Source organism: Capra hircus, chromosome 16, assembly GCF_001704415.2.
Source record: "Capra hircus breed San Clemente chromosome 16, ASM170441v1, whole genome shotgun sequence".
Taxonomy (NCBI): Eukaryota; Metazoa; Chordata; class Mammalia; order Artiodactyla; family Bovidae; genus Capra; species Capra hircus.
This window is the reverse complement of record NC_030823.1, coordinates 41,846,185-41,860,445: the sequence shown is the minus strand read 5'-3', so window position 1 is coordinate 41,860,445 and position 14,261 is coordinate 41,846,185.

Sequence of the window (14,261 nt, the reverse complement as noted above, 5' to 3'; positions counted from 1 at the left end):
CCTCTGTCCATGGGATTTTCTGGGCAAGAATATTGGAGTGGGTTGCCTTCTCCAGAGGATCGTCCCAACCCAGGGACTGAACCCAAGTCTCTTGCATTGTGGGCAGACTCTTTACCATCTGAGCCACCAGGGAAAAATCTTATCTAATATTAAAATGGTTTCTATGGTGTTGTTTTGGTTTATAGATTTGCCTAGTATGTCTTTCTTTTTCCTTGTTTTTCTCCCTACCTTTTTATTATGAGATATTAAAACTATTTAGAAAAATCCATAAAACATAGATGTACAACTTAATTATTATAAAGTTTATACTGTGTAGCTACACCAAGGCAAAGAAACAGAACATTCCTAGTGTTCCAAAAACCTATTTAGTGCTGGTTCCTCATAACGACACTCTTGGGACTTCCCTGGTGGTCCAGTGGATAAGCCTCCATGTTCCCAAGCACTGGGCCTTTCGTTCAGCTTCTGGTCGGGGAACTAGATCCCACATGCCTCAACTGGGAAAAAAAAAAAAAAGATTCCACATGTTGCAGTGAAGATAGAGGATTCTATGTGCCACAGCTAAAATCCAGTACAGCCAAATAAATAAAAATTTTTTAAAGATAAATACTCTGAAAAAACTCAACATTCCTGACCTCCATCCAAAGGTAAACATTATCTCAGTTTCTAAGACAATCACTTCCTTACTTTCTGGTTTCATCACTGAGGTATGCATCTGCACACACTAGGATTTAATTTTATCTGTCTTTTATATTAATTATTTAATTATATTTAAATTAATTCAATATAATTAATTTCATATTAGTTTATATAATATAGATCATATAATTTTATATTAATGTATTCATAAATTTAATATACTTATGTATATTAAATTTTTCTTGATATTTCATCATAAGTGTAGTCAGTATTACTGCATTACCCATGATTCATTCCTTTTCATTGCTATATATATTTCACTGTATAAATATACCAAAACATTTTTTATCCGTTTTCCTCTTGATAGACACTTGTAGTTCCAGTTTGGAACTATTACAAATAACTTAGCTGTGAACAGTCTTGAGTAAGTTTCAGGGCCCATTTGATGTTAGATTTTGGATCCTGGAATTTTGTCAAATGCATTTTCTGCATCCATTGTGATGTTAATGTCATTTTTTATTTTAGGTTGTTAATATGAATTACACTGATGAATTTTTTAAGGTTAAAACTTGCTGTTCTGGGAACAATCTCACTAAGAACATCATGTATTTTTCTTTTTATTTGTTGTTTGACTCAATCTGCTAAAATTTTGTTAAGAGTTTTTACATTTCTTTATATCTAATATTTATATTGGATTGTAGTTTTTCTTTTCTTGTAATACCTTTTTCTAGTTTTGGTAACACCCTCCTGACTTTTTCTCCGGATTTGGGATGCCAATTTTCAAAGTCACTGTGCTGTATGAAACAGTGATTCAGCATTATCATCCGTGATGCCATTGCTCTCTTTCTCTGTAAATGAATACACATATTTTTGTAACGTTTCCTCTTTTAGTCCCTTCTTGGTGTCTTCTAGCGGGATTTCTCAGTCTGGTCTTCCTACTCACTAACTCCTTCTTTGTATGCATTTTCCTGTTGGATCCTCTATCTCTAATTAGTTTTTAAAAACTGCTTATTTCATTGTGTGTGTGCTCAGTCACTCAGTCACGTCCAGCTCTTTGCAATCTCTTTGGACTGTTGCCTGCCAAGCTATATGCCATGCCATGGACAGAGGTCCGTGGAATTCTCTGGGCAAAAATACTGGAGCGAGTTGCCATTTCCTTGTCCAGGGATCGAACCCATGTCTCTTGCATCTCCTGCACTGGCAGACAGATATTTTACCACTGAGCCACCTGGGAAGCACTTATTTCATTAATTACTACCAAATAGCCCATCTCTTTGAAGATACTTATTATGCCTATTGAAAATTTTTGTTGTGTTTTAGTCCATTAATTCTGCTTCGTCTGATATGAGTGGTTCAGTTTATAGTTTCTGATTTATGTTTTAGCTGTTTTGCTCCTTAGGCGTACGTTATTTTCTTATGAGCTCACCTTCCTCTGGGCTCTCTTAGTTACCTGCATGGTAATGGTAGTGTGTAATGAGCAGGAGCTAAAGCTCAAGGTCTAATGTGTGCCCTCCTGGTGAGTATATGTATGTGCACACATGTGTATGTTGGAGGGGTGCATCTAAGAAGGAATAATTGATGACATTATATTATAGGTCTCATGAGTCCCCATTTGTCATCCCAGCAAGTCACACTGCCCTTCAAGAAAACTCTTCCTGGGAATTCCTTGGTGTTCCAGTGATTAGGACTCAGCACTTTCACCAAGGGTGTCCAGATTCAATCCCTGGTGGGGAAACTAAGATCCCACAACTGTATGGCATGGCCAAAAACACAAAGAAAGAAACCTTTCTGTACCTCTTCCCCAGCACTGTTCTTTTCCAAGAGCCTTTTGCTGTGGTTAGTATCACCTGGTCCTTGCGCAACTGGGGAAGAGAAGGAAATAGTGGGGTCAGGCTTCTGTCTCACAGCCTAACTACCTTGTGTCTTCTCACGGATTTCTGTTTTTGTATAGTTTCTCAGTCTCCACCTCACTTTCTACCCTGGCCTCTCCATGGCTGGGTTCAGTGGTATACATTACACCATCTAATCCAAGAACCCTTCTGGTATTAATAGATAGTACCGTCATCACATGCTATCTGCAGGGGATTAGTTCCAGAACCCCCGGAATACCAAAATCCATGGATGCTCAAGTCTCTTATATAAAATGCTGCAGTGCAGCTGGCCCTCCTTCTCCCTGGATTTCACAACTGTGGATACAGAGGGCTGACTGAATTATCCTCTCGTTTATTCTGGCCTAGAGAATTCCTTGGGCGTATATAGTCCATGGGGTCACAAAGAGTTGGACACGACTGAGCGACTTTCACTTTCTGTGTGCTTAGTCACGCAGTTGTATCCAACTCTTTGTGATCCCATGGACTGTAGTCCAACAGGCTACTCTCTGCATGGGATTTCTCAGGCAAAAATGCTGGATTGGGTTGCCATTTCCTCCTCCAGGGGATCTTCCCAACCCAGGGATCAAACCAGCGTCTCTCGGGTCTCCTGCATTGCATGTAGATTCCTTACCCGCTAAGCCATCGGGGAAGCCCTCCCTCTCATTCTACAGATGAGGAAACTGAGATTCAGAGGAGTTACATTACCTGCCTGCAACCACACAGCTGCTAACTAAAAACACTGAAGCTCATCTATTTCTTCTTGTAAGGTACTCTGGAATATTTTGTCCCAAAAAATTAAGAAATATGGGCAAGTGCTTTGCTTCAGTCATTTTGAAACCCCATGGGATCCTAGGATAAATAAAACAACATCAGTGCCGCTGACAGCACCAGCAGGACACAGTCTCCTTTAAATCTTCCCTTCTTTTGTATCGTGTATCACTTTTTATGGTGTTTAAAATTGTTTGTGCTCTTTTGTTGAAAGCTAAGCGCAATTAATTTTTTGATGAATTGCCACTAATTGAAAGGTAGAAAGTGGACAGGCAAACTAGATTGTGATTAAAAAACAAAAACAAGGGACTTCCCTGGTGGTCCAGTGGTTAAGACTCCAGGCTCCCAGTGCAGGGAGCCCGGGTTCAATTCTGGGTCAGGGAACTAGATCCCACATGCCGCAAGAAAGATATTCAGGGTGCAGCAACTAAGACATGGTACAGCCAAATTAAAAACAAAAACAAAAACGTGGCATCTCCAGTCCTGTGATAGCTTGAAGCTCTTTTGGTGCGAGGTGTGTGTGTGTGTGTGTGTGTGTGTGTGTGTGTGTATGTGAAGGAGAAACAGAGACAGACAGATAGTGAGGGCTGTTGTCAGAACTTGTCTGGTCCCCAGACCTGCCTACTCACTTCACTGCTGGGTTGATAGACTCAGGAGATTATTTCTGTAGCTTTCCATGTCCTTGTAAAACAAGCATGTTACCTGTCAGCATTACATGGATGGCAGAAAATTGCTGATGTAATGACTTAAAAAAAAACAACTTGAGCTCTCAAAAAGAATAGCACATTATGAATAAATAGGGTTAATTTTGAGCCATAAGTACAGAGTCAGTTTTTTCATATAAATACCAAAGATCTAAATGCTTAGCTTCTTCCTCAGAGACACCTTGTCTTGTAGGCTGTACTTTATCATCCTTTCAAACCATAACCTATCTAGTCTGTCTCAGCAATGTGAAAACATTTTTCTTTTCCAGTTGGTTTCTTTTGGATGACTGACAAATACTATAGCAGCCAAGAGGAGCTCATGCTCAGTTCTCTCCATCCTGCCTGTGTTGCGCCCATAAATCTGGGTCAAGAAAAATATTTAATTTAGAGTATTGCAGACCATGAGGCTTCCCAGGTGGCTCAGTGGTAAAGAATCCACCTGCCAGTGCAGGAGACATGGGTTCGATCCCTGGGTTGGGAAAATCCTCTGGAATAGGAAATCACAATCCACTCCAGTATCCTGGCCTGGAAAATCCCACTGACAGAGGTGCCTGGTGGGCTACAGTCCATGGGGTTACAGAGAGTCGGACATGACTGATCAACTGAGCGTGCATGCCCAATGCATGCACTCACAGACCATGTTGCAATTTTGACCATTTACTTAAAAACCTTGAGCATACCCTTTTAAATGGCCAAAAAAGAGGAGAAGGGAGGTAAGAGGAATGACTGGTGAATTTGGTAACACACACTGATGACTATAAGAGGCTCAGAGTATCAACTAGAAGTTTAATGAGTGTTAAGAGATGAGGGTCTCAGACTTCTCTGGCTAGTAGACTTCCTGGTCTAGTGGTTAAGAACCTGCCAATGTAGGAGACATAAGAGACTCGGGTTCAGTCCCTGAGTTGGGCAGATCCCCTGAGGAGGGCATGGCAACTCACTCCAGTATTCTTGCCTGGAGAATCCCATGGACAGAGGAACCCGGTGGGCTATGGTCCATAAGGTCACAAAGAGTTGTACACCACCGAAGTGACTTGGCATGCATTCAGACACTTAAGACTCCACACTTCCAATGCAGGGGGCACAGGTTTGATCCCATGGGTTTAGTCGGGGAACTGAGAACCCACATGCTGTGTGGTATGGCCAAAAAATTTTTTTCAACTTAAAAAAATTATAGAAAAGAGAGATGTTCTTGTTCCTACAGAGAAAAATGTGGGCTCAATGTAGATTAGGGTTAAATTCAAATTGGGGTTTCCTAGATGGCTCAGTGGTAAAGAATCCATCTCCCAGTGCAGGAGACTCAGGTTTGATCCCTGGATTGGGAAGGTCCCCTGGAGAAGGAAATGGCAACCCACTCCAGTATTCTTGCCTGGAGAATCATATGGACAGAGGAGTCTGGCGGGCTACAGTCCATGGGGTCACACAGAGTTGGACTTGATGACTAAACAATTTTTCCATTAGCTGATCTGCCTGAGAATTCCAACAGTCGGGAAGGTAGCAAGTGAAAGAAATGAAAATCTAGTTATTAGTCCTTGTGAGTGAAGTGAAAGTTGCTCAATCATGTTCAACTCTTTGTGACCCCATGGTCTATACAGCCCATGGATTTCTCCAGGCCAGAATACTGGAATGGGTAGCCTTTCCCTTCTCCAGGGGATCTTCCCAATCCTGGGATCGAACCCGGGTCTCCTGCATTGCAGGCAGATTCTTTACCAGCTGAGCCACAAGGGAAGCCCTACTAATCCTTACCCATTTTCCTTTTGAGAAAATTGAAGACATCATCCCTGTTGAAGGAGGAAAAAGGAAACAAACCTTTAAAAAAGATAAGAGGCCCCTGTTTCTCTGATTGCAAGTGTGGACTAAGAGGCTGAAATTGCTGCCAAGTAACCTCTTTAGCTATAAACTAAATATATCATCTCTTCTCTTTTTACAAATTGTATCTTCTCGTTGAAGTGCACACATTCTTGGCTGTGATGCAGGAATGACCTAATTTCGATGTAAAGTGTGGGGGAGAATGAACTTTTAAAGTCAAGCTTCTAAAGCTGAGATGTTTGCAGCAGAGAGGATGGATTTGGTTGAATCAACCAGAAGGCCACACTGCTTTTAAAGGAATTCCAATTTTCCTTCTTCATTCTTTTTTGATATTTAATATTTCATCAATGTCTGTTTTATATATTATAAGGAGTGTGCTGCGCTGAAGAGCATGAGTTTATTTTTGTTTGTTAAAGATTTATTTATGGCTGGTTCTTTGTTGCTGCTTTCTCTAGTTGCTGCGAGCAGGGGCTACTCTTCATTGCAATGCACCGGCTTCTCATTGCAGTGGCTTCTAGTGTCTCAGAGCACAGGCTCTAGAGCACTGGCTTAATAGTTGTGGCACACGGGCTTAGCTGTTTCTTGGCATGTGAAATCTTCCCAGACCAGAAATTGAACCCATGTCTCCTGCATTGGCAGGCAGATTCTTTACCTCTGAGCCACCTGGGAAGCCTGAGCATAGCGTTTGGAGACAGATGTTCACGGATTCTACCACCACTTATTAACTGTGACCATGAATACATTACTTAATCTCTATATGAGTTTTCTGTGGCTGCTATAACAAATTACCATGAACTGGGTAACTTAGAATAATCAAATTTTATGATCTCATGTTTCTGGAGGCCAGAAGTCCCAAATCAGTATCATTGGCTGAAAAATCAAAGCCTTGGCCAGGCCGTGCTCCTTTTGGAGGCTCTTGCCTCTTCTGGTTTCAGAAGGCTGCCCTCTTGGCTTGTGGCTTCATCATTGCAGTCTTTGCCCCCATGGTTGCACCACCTTCCCCATTTTTGTATATGTGTGTGTGTATGTATTTTTTTTGTCATGCCCCCAAAACAGGTGGGATACTAGTTCCCCAACCAGGGATTGGACCTGTGCCCCCTACAGTGGATTCTTAATCACTGGGCCACCAGGGAAGTCCCCCTGCTTTTGTATGTGTTGTCAAATTTCTGTCTGCCTCTTTTTTATAAGGATACACAGGATTGCATCTAGGGCCCATGTTTGATCATCTTCTCATCTCAAAATCCTAAATTTACATCTACAAAGACCCTGTTTCCATATAAGGTAGTACAGTTTCCAGGGATTGGGATGAGGCATACTTGGGATGCAAACTCCAGGAGATAGTGAAGGACAGGGAAGCCTGGTGTGCTGCAGTCCATGGGGTCGCAAAGAGTTGGACAAGACTTAGAGACTAGGCGATGAACAAATAGTTGGGACACAACATTCCAGCCTCCACAACCTCTCTGAGTTTCCTTGAATGGGAATTTGCAACAGTAAAAGTACCTATTTTATAGACTGTTGTGAAGATCAAACAAAATAACTAATGTGGAATGCTTAATATAGGTCTTGGTTTATAGTAAAGGCACAAGAAATACCAACTCTAGGAATTCCCTCCCTGGTGGTCCAGTGGTTAAGAATCCGCTAAGATCCCCCGTGCCATGCAGTGCTGGCAAAAAAAAATCAGCTGTTATCATCACTATCACCATCATCTGTTGAAGTTCTTTGTGTCTGGAGAGGAAAGAAAAAAAAAAAAAAAAACAAAACCAGTAAGTACAGAAATCCAAGACATTAGAACCTGAATGTTCTTTAGAACTCACCTACTCTAATCGCCTTATTTAATCATCAAAAAAATATAAGTCTAGAGATATGGACTTGCTCAGGATACCACAGCTAGGATGAAACAGATGTATTTCTTTGTAACATTTTTGATACTGTGATTCTATAATCAGTAGATAGGGAAACAAAGGAAAGGAGGAGCAAGATCACTTATAGGGAGAAACAAGAAAAATTCATTGAGCTTGTTTGTGGCTTGATGGGACTATGGCTTTGTTATAATTACTATGACAGCACACGGGACATAGTGCCTTACACTCAGGCTTGTTTTTGGCCGCTCCACTCAGCCTGAGGAATCTTAGTCCCCTGCCTAGCGATTGAAACTTGGCCCTCAGCAGTGAAAGTCCTAATGACTGGACTGCCAGGAAATTCCCTACATTCACGTTCCAACTTGATTCGCACAATGGAAAGAGTAAACTAGGTATTATCTTTACTTTCATTTTATTTTTCTTTAGTGTTTGGTTGCCCTAGGTCTTCATTGCTGCCCTCGGGCTTTCTCTAGCTGTGGCAAGGGGGAGCTACTCTTCCTTGCAGTGAGCGGGCTTCTTATTGCAGTGGCTTCTCTTGTTTCGGAGCACAGACTCTAGGCGTGTGGGCTTCGGTAGTTTGGGCACATAGGCTCAGTAGTTGTAGAGCATGGCCTTACTTGTTTCTCAGCATGTGGACTCTTCCCAGACCAGGGATCAAACCTGTGTCCCCCCTGCATTGGCAGGTAGATTCCTATCCACTGCGCCACCAGGGAAGTCTTTTACTCCCCTTTTAAAGATGAGGAAAGCAAGGGTTATGTGGTCAAGGACATGCAGCAAGTGAAAGAATACAAACATTTTGATTGTAAAGGCCAGGTGCTCTCAGCCCATCCCTGCTTCTTCTTTCCTGTAGATGCTTGCTTTCTGTATGAATTACTTGTTCATGTCAAGTGGCTGTACGCTAAACAAGGGTGAAGTAAAAGTGCTAGTCGCTCAGTTGTGTCCGACTCTTTGTGACTCCCTGGACTCTAGCCAGCCAGGCTCCTCTGTCCAGGTGATTCTCCAGGCAAGAATACTGGAGCGGGTAGCCATTCCCTTCTCCGGGGGATCTTCCCGACTCAGGGACTGAATCCAGGTCTCCCTCACTGCCGGCAAATTGTTTACTGTCTGAGCCACCAGAGAAGTCCCTAACGAGGTGCAGTTCCCAGGAGGTGCTGTCTAAGAGCTGGAGCTTTAGGGCAAGCTCTGCCTTCAGGAGTGTCTCCTTGGCCGGCGGATTGGGAATGATGGAGAGGAGGGATCATCTGACGTGTCATGACTCTGCTGAGCCCCATTCCCCTGCACTGCACTCTCAGCTCTGTTATGCCTGGATCGTCCCCAGTCCTGTGTCCTAGCATCCCTCCTAGCAGCTCGACTCTCTCTGGAGCTGTAGGGAGCCAGTTTCAGGCTCCATCTTCTTCCCATGTGTTCTGGGGCCATCTGTCCCTGGCACAGCAATTTCCAGAAACAACAATTTGGTTTCTTTAATCATGGCTTTAAGACCAAAGTTAATTGATACAAGGTTGTGCCTAATTAGTAAAAATGCTGTTACAGAAAAATGATACGTAAACTGCAATTCAGAAGATGGGGAATCTATGCAGAGGATTCTTATTTGGCTGAAATGATGGATCCCCAGTCAGGACCAGGAAAAAGCCAGACACACTGATTACAGCTGACTGTTTTTGTGAAGAGCCAACAGCTGATTAAAACAAAATCTTGCACTAATCACTGGGAACAAAGAGAACATACTAAATTAAAATTTCCCTGAGATGGAGGAGGTGGGAGAGAGACAAAAGAGAGAGGGGATATATGTGTTCATATAGCTGATACACATTGTTGTGCATTAGAAACTAACACAACATTGTAAAGCAATTATACTCCAATTAAAAAAATTTTTAATAAAATTTCCCAATGTTTTTAGTTTTAACAAAATTATTTGTGCTTGATTCTTGACATGGATTGTTTGGTATTTACTGTGTGACCCTCAGGGCCGGGGTGATCTCAGCAATAGTGCAAACCTGCAATGTGTTGTATATATTACTTGTTAAACTGATGTTCATTTCATATTTAAATGAACTGATCATTGGAGAAAAAGCGGGGGAAATCACACCAAATAATTTTGCTGCTGACTTTAACATCTTTAGAAAACATGTCACTTTTGGGGCCCTACTCGACATGTTTTTGAAATTACTTTTCTAGAATGGTGTTTATATGCTGCAGTATGATTTTGACAGCTCTAGACAATAACAGAATTCAGTTTTTGTATTAGTTTGGTTTTTGGAGATAGAAAAAAATCATTTGGATCCAAATGTTATCAGACTGCCAGGTTTTTTTGAGATCTTACATATGCTTTTCAAAATTTTAATCCTTGTCGTAATAAGCCTCACTTCTAGCATTGGAATCTCCCATTTCCAATTTGTTCCCACCAATTTCATTAGCTAAATAAAAAGTCAGGCAGTCGAGCTTGTTAGAATTAGTGGCACAACATATGTAAAGAGACACTGAAGGCAGGCCTGAGGAATTTTCTAGTGGGTAAGATATTTTTAGTTTTATAACATCTATATTTGTTGGTTTTCTTTTCCTTCCTTCTGGATTCTGGGTAGTTGAAGCTATCAACAATAACAACTAAAAATTAAGTCCTCAGCAAACTAGAAGTCTTGCTGTGCTCATTGGTTTCCTGATGTGGTGAACTAACCAGTTCTAAAATATCTTCCTGTTCTGTTTCTCGGATTCCAAATAACCTCAGCATAAGTGGTGTCACTGTATGTGAATATTAATAAGTTGAATCCAACTTCATTCTATCTATGAAAAAAAGCAGAGCACTTATTGATTTATCTTGAACTCTATATTTTTGTTATTTAATACAGTGTTTAATATGCCAGTCGCTACTATCGATTGGATGGTTTAGTGAGGCCCTCAGATCAGCCCCGCTGGGGTCGGCCCATGGCCCTGGGGGAGCACTGAGAAGATGGTCGAACTTGACTATATAGAGGAAGTAAAGTCGTGACAAGGTTTCGTAGGTGAACCTGCGGAAGGATCATTAATGTGGTAATCCTGGGTTGGGAAGATCCCCTGGAGAAGGAAATGGCAAGCCACTCCAGTACTCTTGCCTAAAAAATTCCATGGACAGAGGAGCCTGGTAAGCTACAGTTCATGGGATTGCAAAAAGAGTATCAGTCAGTTCATTTCAGTTGCTCAGTCGTGTCTGACTTTTTGTGACCCCATGAATCGCAGCATGCCAGGCCTCCCTGTCCATCACCAACTCCCGGAGTTTACCCAAACTCATGTCCATCGAATCGGTGATGCCATCCGGCCATCTCATCCTCTGCCATCCCCTTCTCCTCCTGCCCTCAATCCCTCCCAGCATGAGTCTTTTCCAATGAGTCAACTCTTCGCATGAGGTGGCCAAAGTACTGGAGTTTCAGCTTCAGCACCACTCCTTCCAATGAACACCCAGGACTGATCTCCTTCAGAATGGACTGGTTGGATCTCCTTGCAGTCCAAGGGACTCTCAAGAGTCTTCTCCAACACCACAGTTCAAAAGCATCAATCCTTCGGCACTCAGCTTTCGTCACAGTCCAACTCTCACATCCATACATGACCACTGGAAAAATCATTGGCAAAGTAATGTCTCTGCTTTTGAATATGCTATCTAGGTTGGTCATAACTTTCCTTCCAAGGAGTAAGCGTCTTTAATTTCATGGCTGCAGTCACCATCTGCAGTGATTTTGGAGCCCCCCAAAATAAAGTGTGACACTGTTTCCACTGTTTCCCCATCTATTTCCCATGAAGTGATGGGACCAGATGCCATGATCTTCGTTTTCTGAATGAAAACTAAGTTTTCATTTCACTGAGCTTTAAGCCAACTTTTTTACTCTCCTCTTTCACTTTCATGAAGAGACTTTTTAGTTCCTCTTCACTTTCTGCCATAAGGGTGGTGTCACTTGCATATCTGAAGTTATTGATATTTCTCCCAGCAATCTTGATTCCAGCTTGTGCTTCCTCCAGCCCAGTGTTTCTCATGATGTACTCTGCATAGAAGTTAAATAAGCAGGGTGACAATATACAGCCTTGACGTACTCCTTTTCCTATTTGGAACCAGTCTGTTGTTCCATGTCCAGTTCTAACTGTTGCTTCCTGACCTGCATACAGGTTTCTCAAGAGGCAGGTCAGGTGGTCTGGTATTCCCATCTCTCTCAGAATTTTCCACAGTTTACTGTGATCCACACAGTCAAAGGCTTTGGCACAATCAATCAAGCAGAAATAGATGTTTTTTGGAACTGTCTTGCTTTTTCGATGATCCAGCAGATGTTGGGAATTTGATCTCTGGTTCCTCTGCCTTTTCTAAAACCAGCTTGAACATATGGAAGTTCACAGTTCACGTTGCTAAAGCCTGGCTTGGAGAATTTTGAGCATTACTTTACTAGCGTGTGAGATGAGTGCAATTGTGCGGTAGTTTGAGCATTCTTTGGCATTGACTTTCTTTGGGACTGGAATCAAAACTGACCTTTTCCAGTCCTGTGGCCACTGCTGAGTTTTCCAAATCTGCTGGCATATTGAGTGCAGCACTTTCACAGCATCATCTTTCAGGATTTGAAATAGCTCAACTGGAATTCTATCACCTCCACTAGCTTTGTTCATAGTGATGCTTCCTAAGGCCCACTTGACTTCACATTTTCCACGATGTCTGGGTCTAGGTGAGTGATCACACCATCATGATTATCCGGGTCATGAAGATCTTTTTTGTACAATTCTTCTGTGTATTCTTGCCACCTCTTCTTAATATCTTCTGCTTCTGTCAGGTCCATACCATTTCTATCCTTTATCGAGCCCATTTTTGCATGAAATGTTCCCTTGGTATCTCTAATTTTCTTGAAGAGATCTCTAGTCTTTCCCATTCTATTGTTTTCCTCTATTTCATTGCACTGATCGCTGAGGAAGGCTTTCTTATCTCTTCTTGCTATTCTTTGGAACTCTGCATTCAAAGGCTTATATCTTTCCTTTTCTCCTTTGCTTTTTGCTTCTCTTCTTTTCACAGATATTTGTAAGGCCTCCTCAGACAGCCATTTTGCCATTTTGCGTTTCTTTTCCATGGGGATGGTCTTGATCCCTGTCTCCTGTAGTGTCACGAATCTCCGTCCATAGTTACACATACTTATATTAAGTAGATGTTGTTGACAGATTAACATTTAAAAGGACTTTATATAAAAACAAAGGTCTTTTCTGCTTCAACACAGCAACCTCCTAAGTCCAAGAATATAAGCAGTTTCTATTTTCCAATGTGCAACACGATCTAAGACTTAAGTACATATGTTACCTGATATTGGTTAAAATAACCAGAAAATAATCTCTTTGTGGACTTGGATAATTCTGCCGAGAACTGCAGTCTGAATCCTCCCAGAAAGGAAAATGGGCTCTTCCCAGATTTTTGTCAGTGCAAGTGGTGCCATGTGCATGCTTTGAGTGAATATAGACTCAGTCAGGAAGGCCAACTGTTTGGCTAAGAAGCCAACTGTTTGGCTAAGATGAGGTGGCCTTTTACACTGCAGGCTGTGGGATCAGTGCATCTTAAAACCAGGTCAGAAAGAGGATTATGGCTTATGGCCTTCCGCCCACTCAGCCCTTCATGCTTGGTCCAGCTGCCACCAGTCAGTCCCTCTGATCCAGCTGCTGACCCAGCCTGCAGAGAATTACCGGTGGGACCACAGCTGGGATGCCTTAGGACAAATACTGCCTTTTTAAAAAAATTGGAGTATAGTTTCTTTACACTGCTGTGTCAGTTTCTACTGTACAGCAAAATGAATCAGGCATACATGTAAATACATCTATCCCCTCTTTTATGGATTTCCTTCCTGTTTCGGTCACCATGGAGCACCGAGTAGAATTCCCTAGGCCATATAATAGGTTCTCATTAGTTATCTATTTTAAACATAGTAGTATACATAATGGAGAAGGCAGTGGCACCCCACTCCAGTACTCTTGCCTGGAAAATCCCATGGACAGAGGAACCTGGTGGGCTGCAGTCCATAGGGTCGCTAAGAGTCGGACATGACTGAGCAACTTCACTTTCACTTTTCACTGTCATGCATTGGAGAAGGAAATGGCAACCCACTCCAGTGTTCTTGCCTGGAGAATCCCAGGGATGGTGGGAGTCTGGTAGGCTTCCGTCTATGGGGTCACACAGAGTTGGACACGACTGAAGCGACTTAGCAGTAGCAGTAGCAGTACACATATAGCACTACCCTGGTGGCTCAGTGATAAAGAAGCCACCTGCCACTGTAGAGACATGGGTTCGATCCCTGGGTCTGGAAGATCCCCTGGAGAAGGAAACAGCAACCCACTTCAGTATTCTTGCCCGAGAAATCACAAGGACAGAGGAGGCTGGCGGGCTACAGTCCATGGGGTCGCAAAATGTCAAGACATGACTTAGTGACTAAACAACAACATCTCGATTTTTCAATTTATGCCACCCTGCCCCTTCCCCCTTGCTATCCATATGAAATATTTTGCAACAGGCAGTAAAAGATAGAGACTAACCTTAATGGCACCCACTCATATATACACCATTTAACTCTATCAACATCCTCATCTCAGATCATTTTTTTCCTAAGAAGTAAAATATTACAGGTAGAGTTGATGCT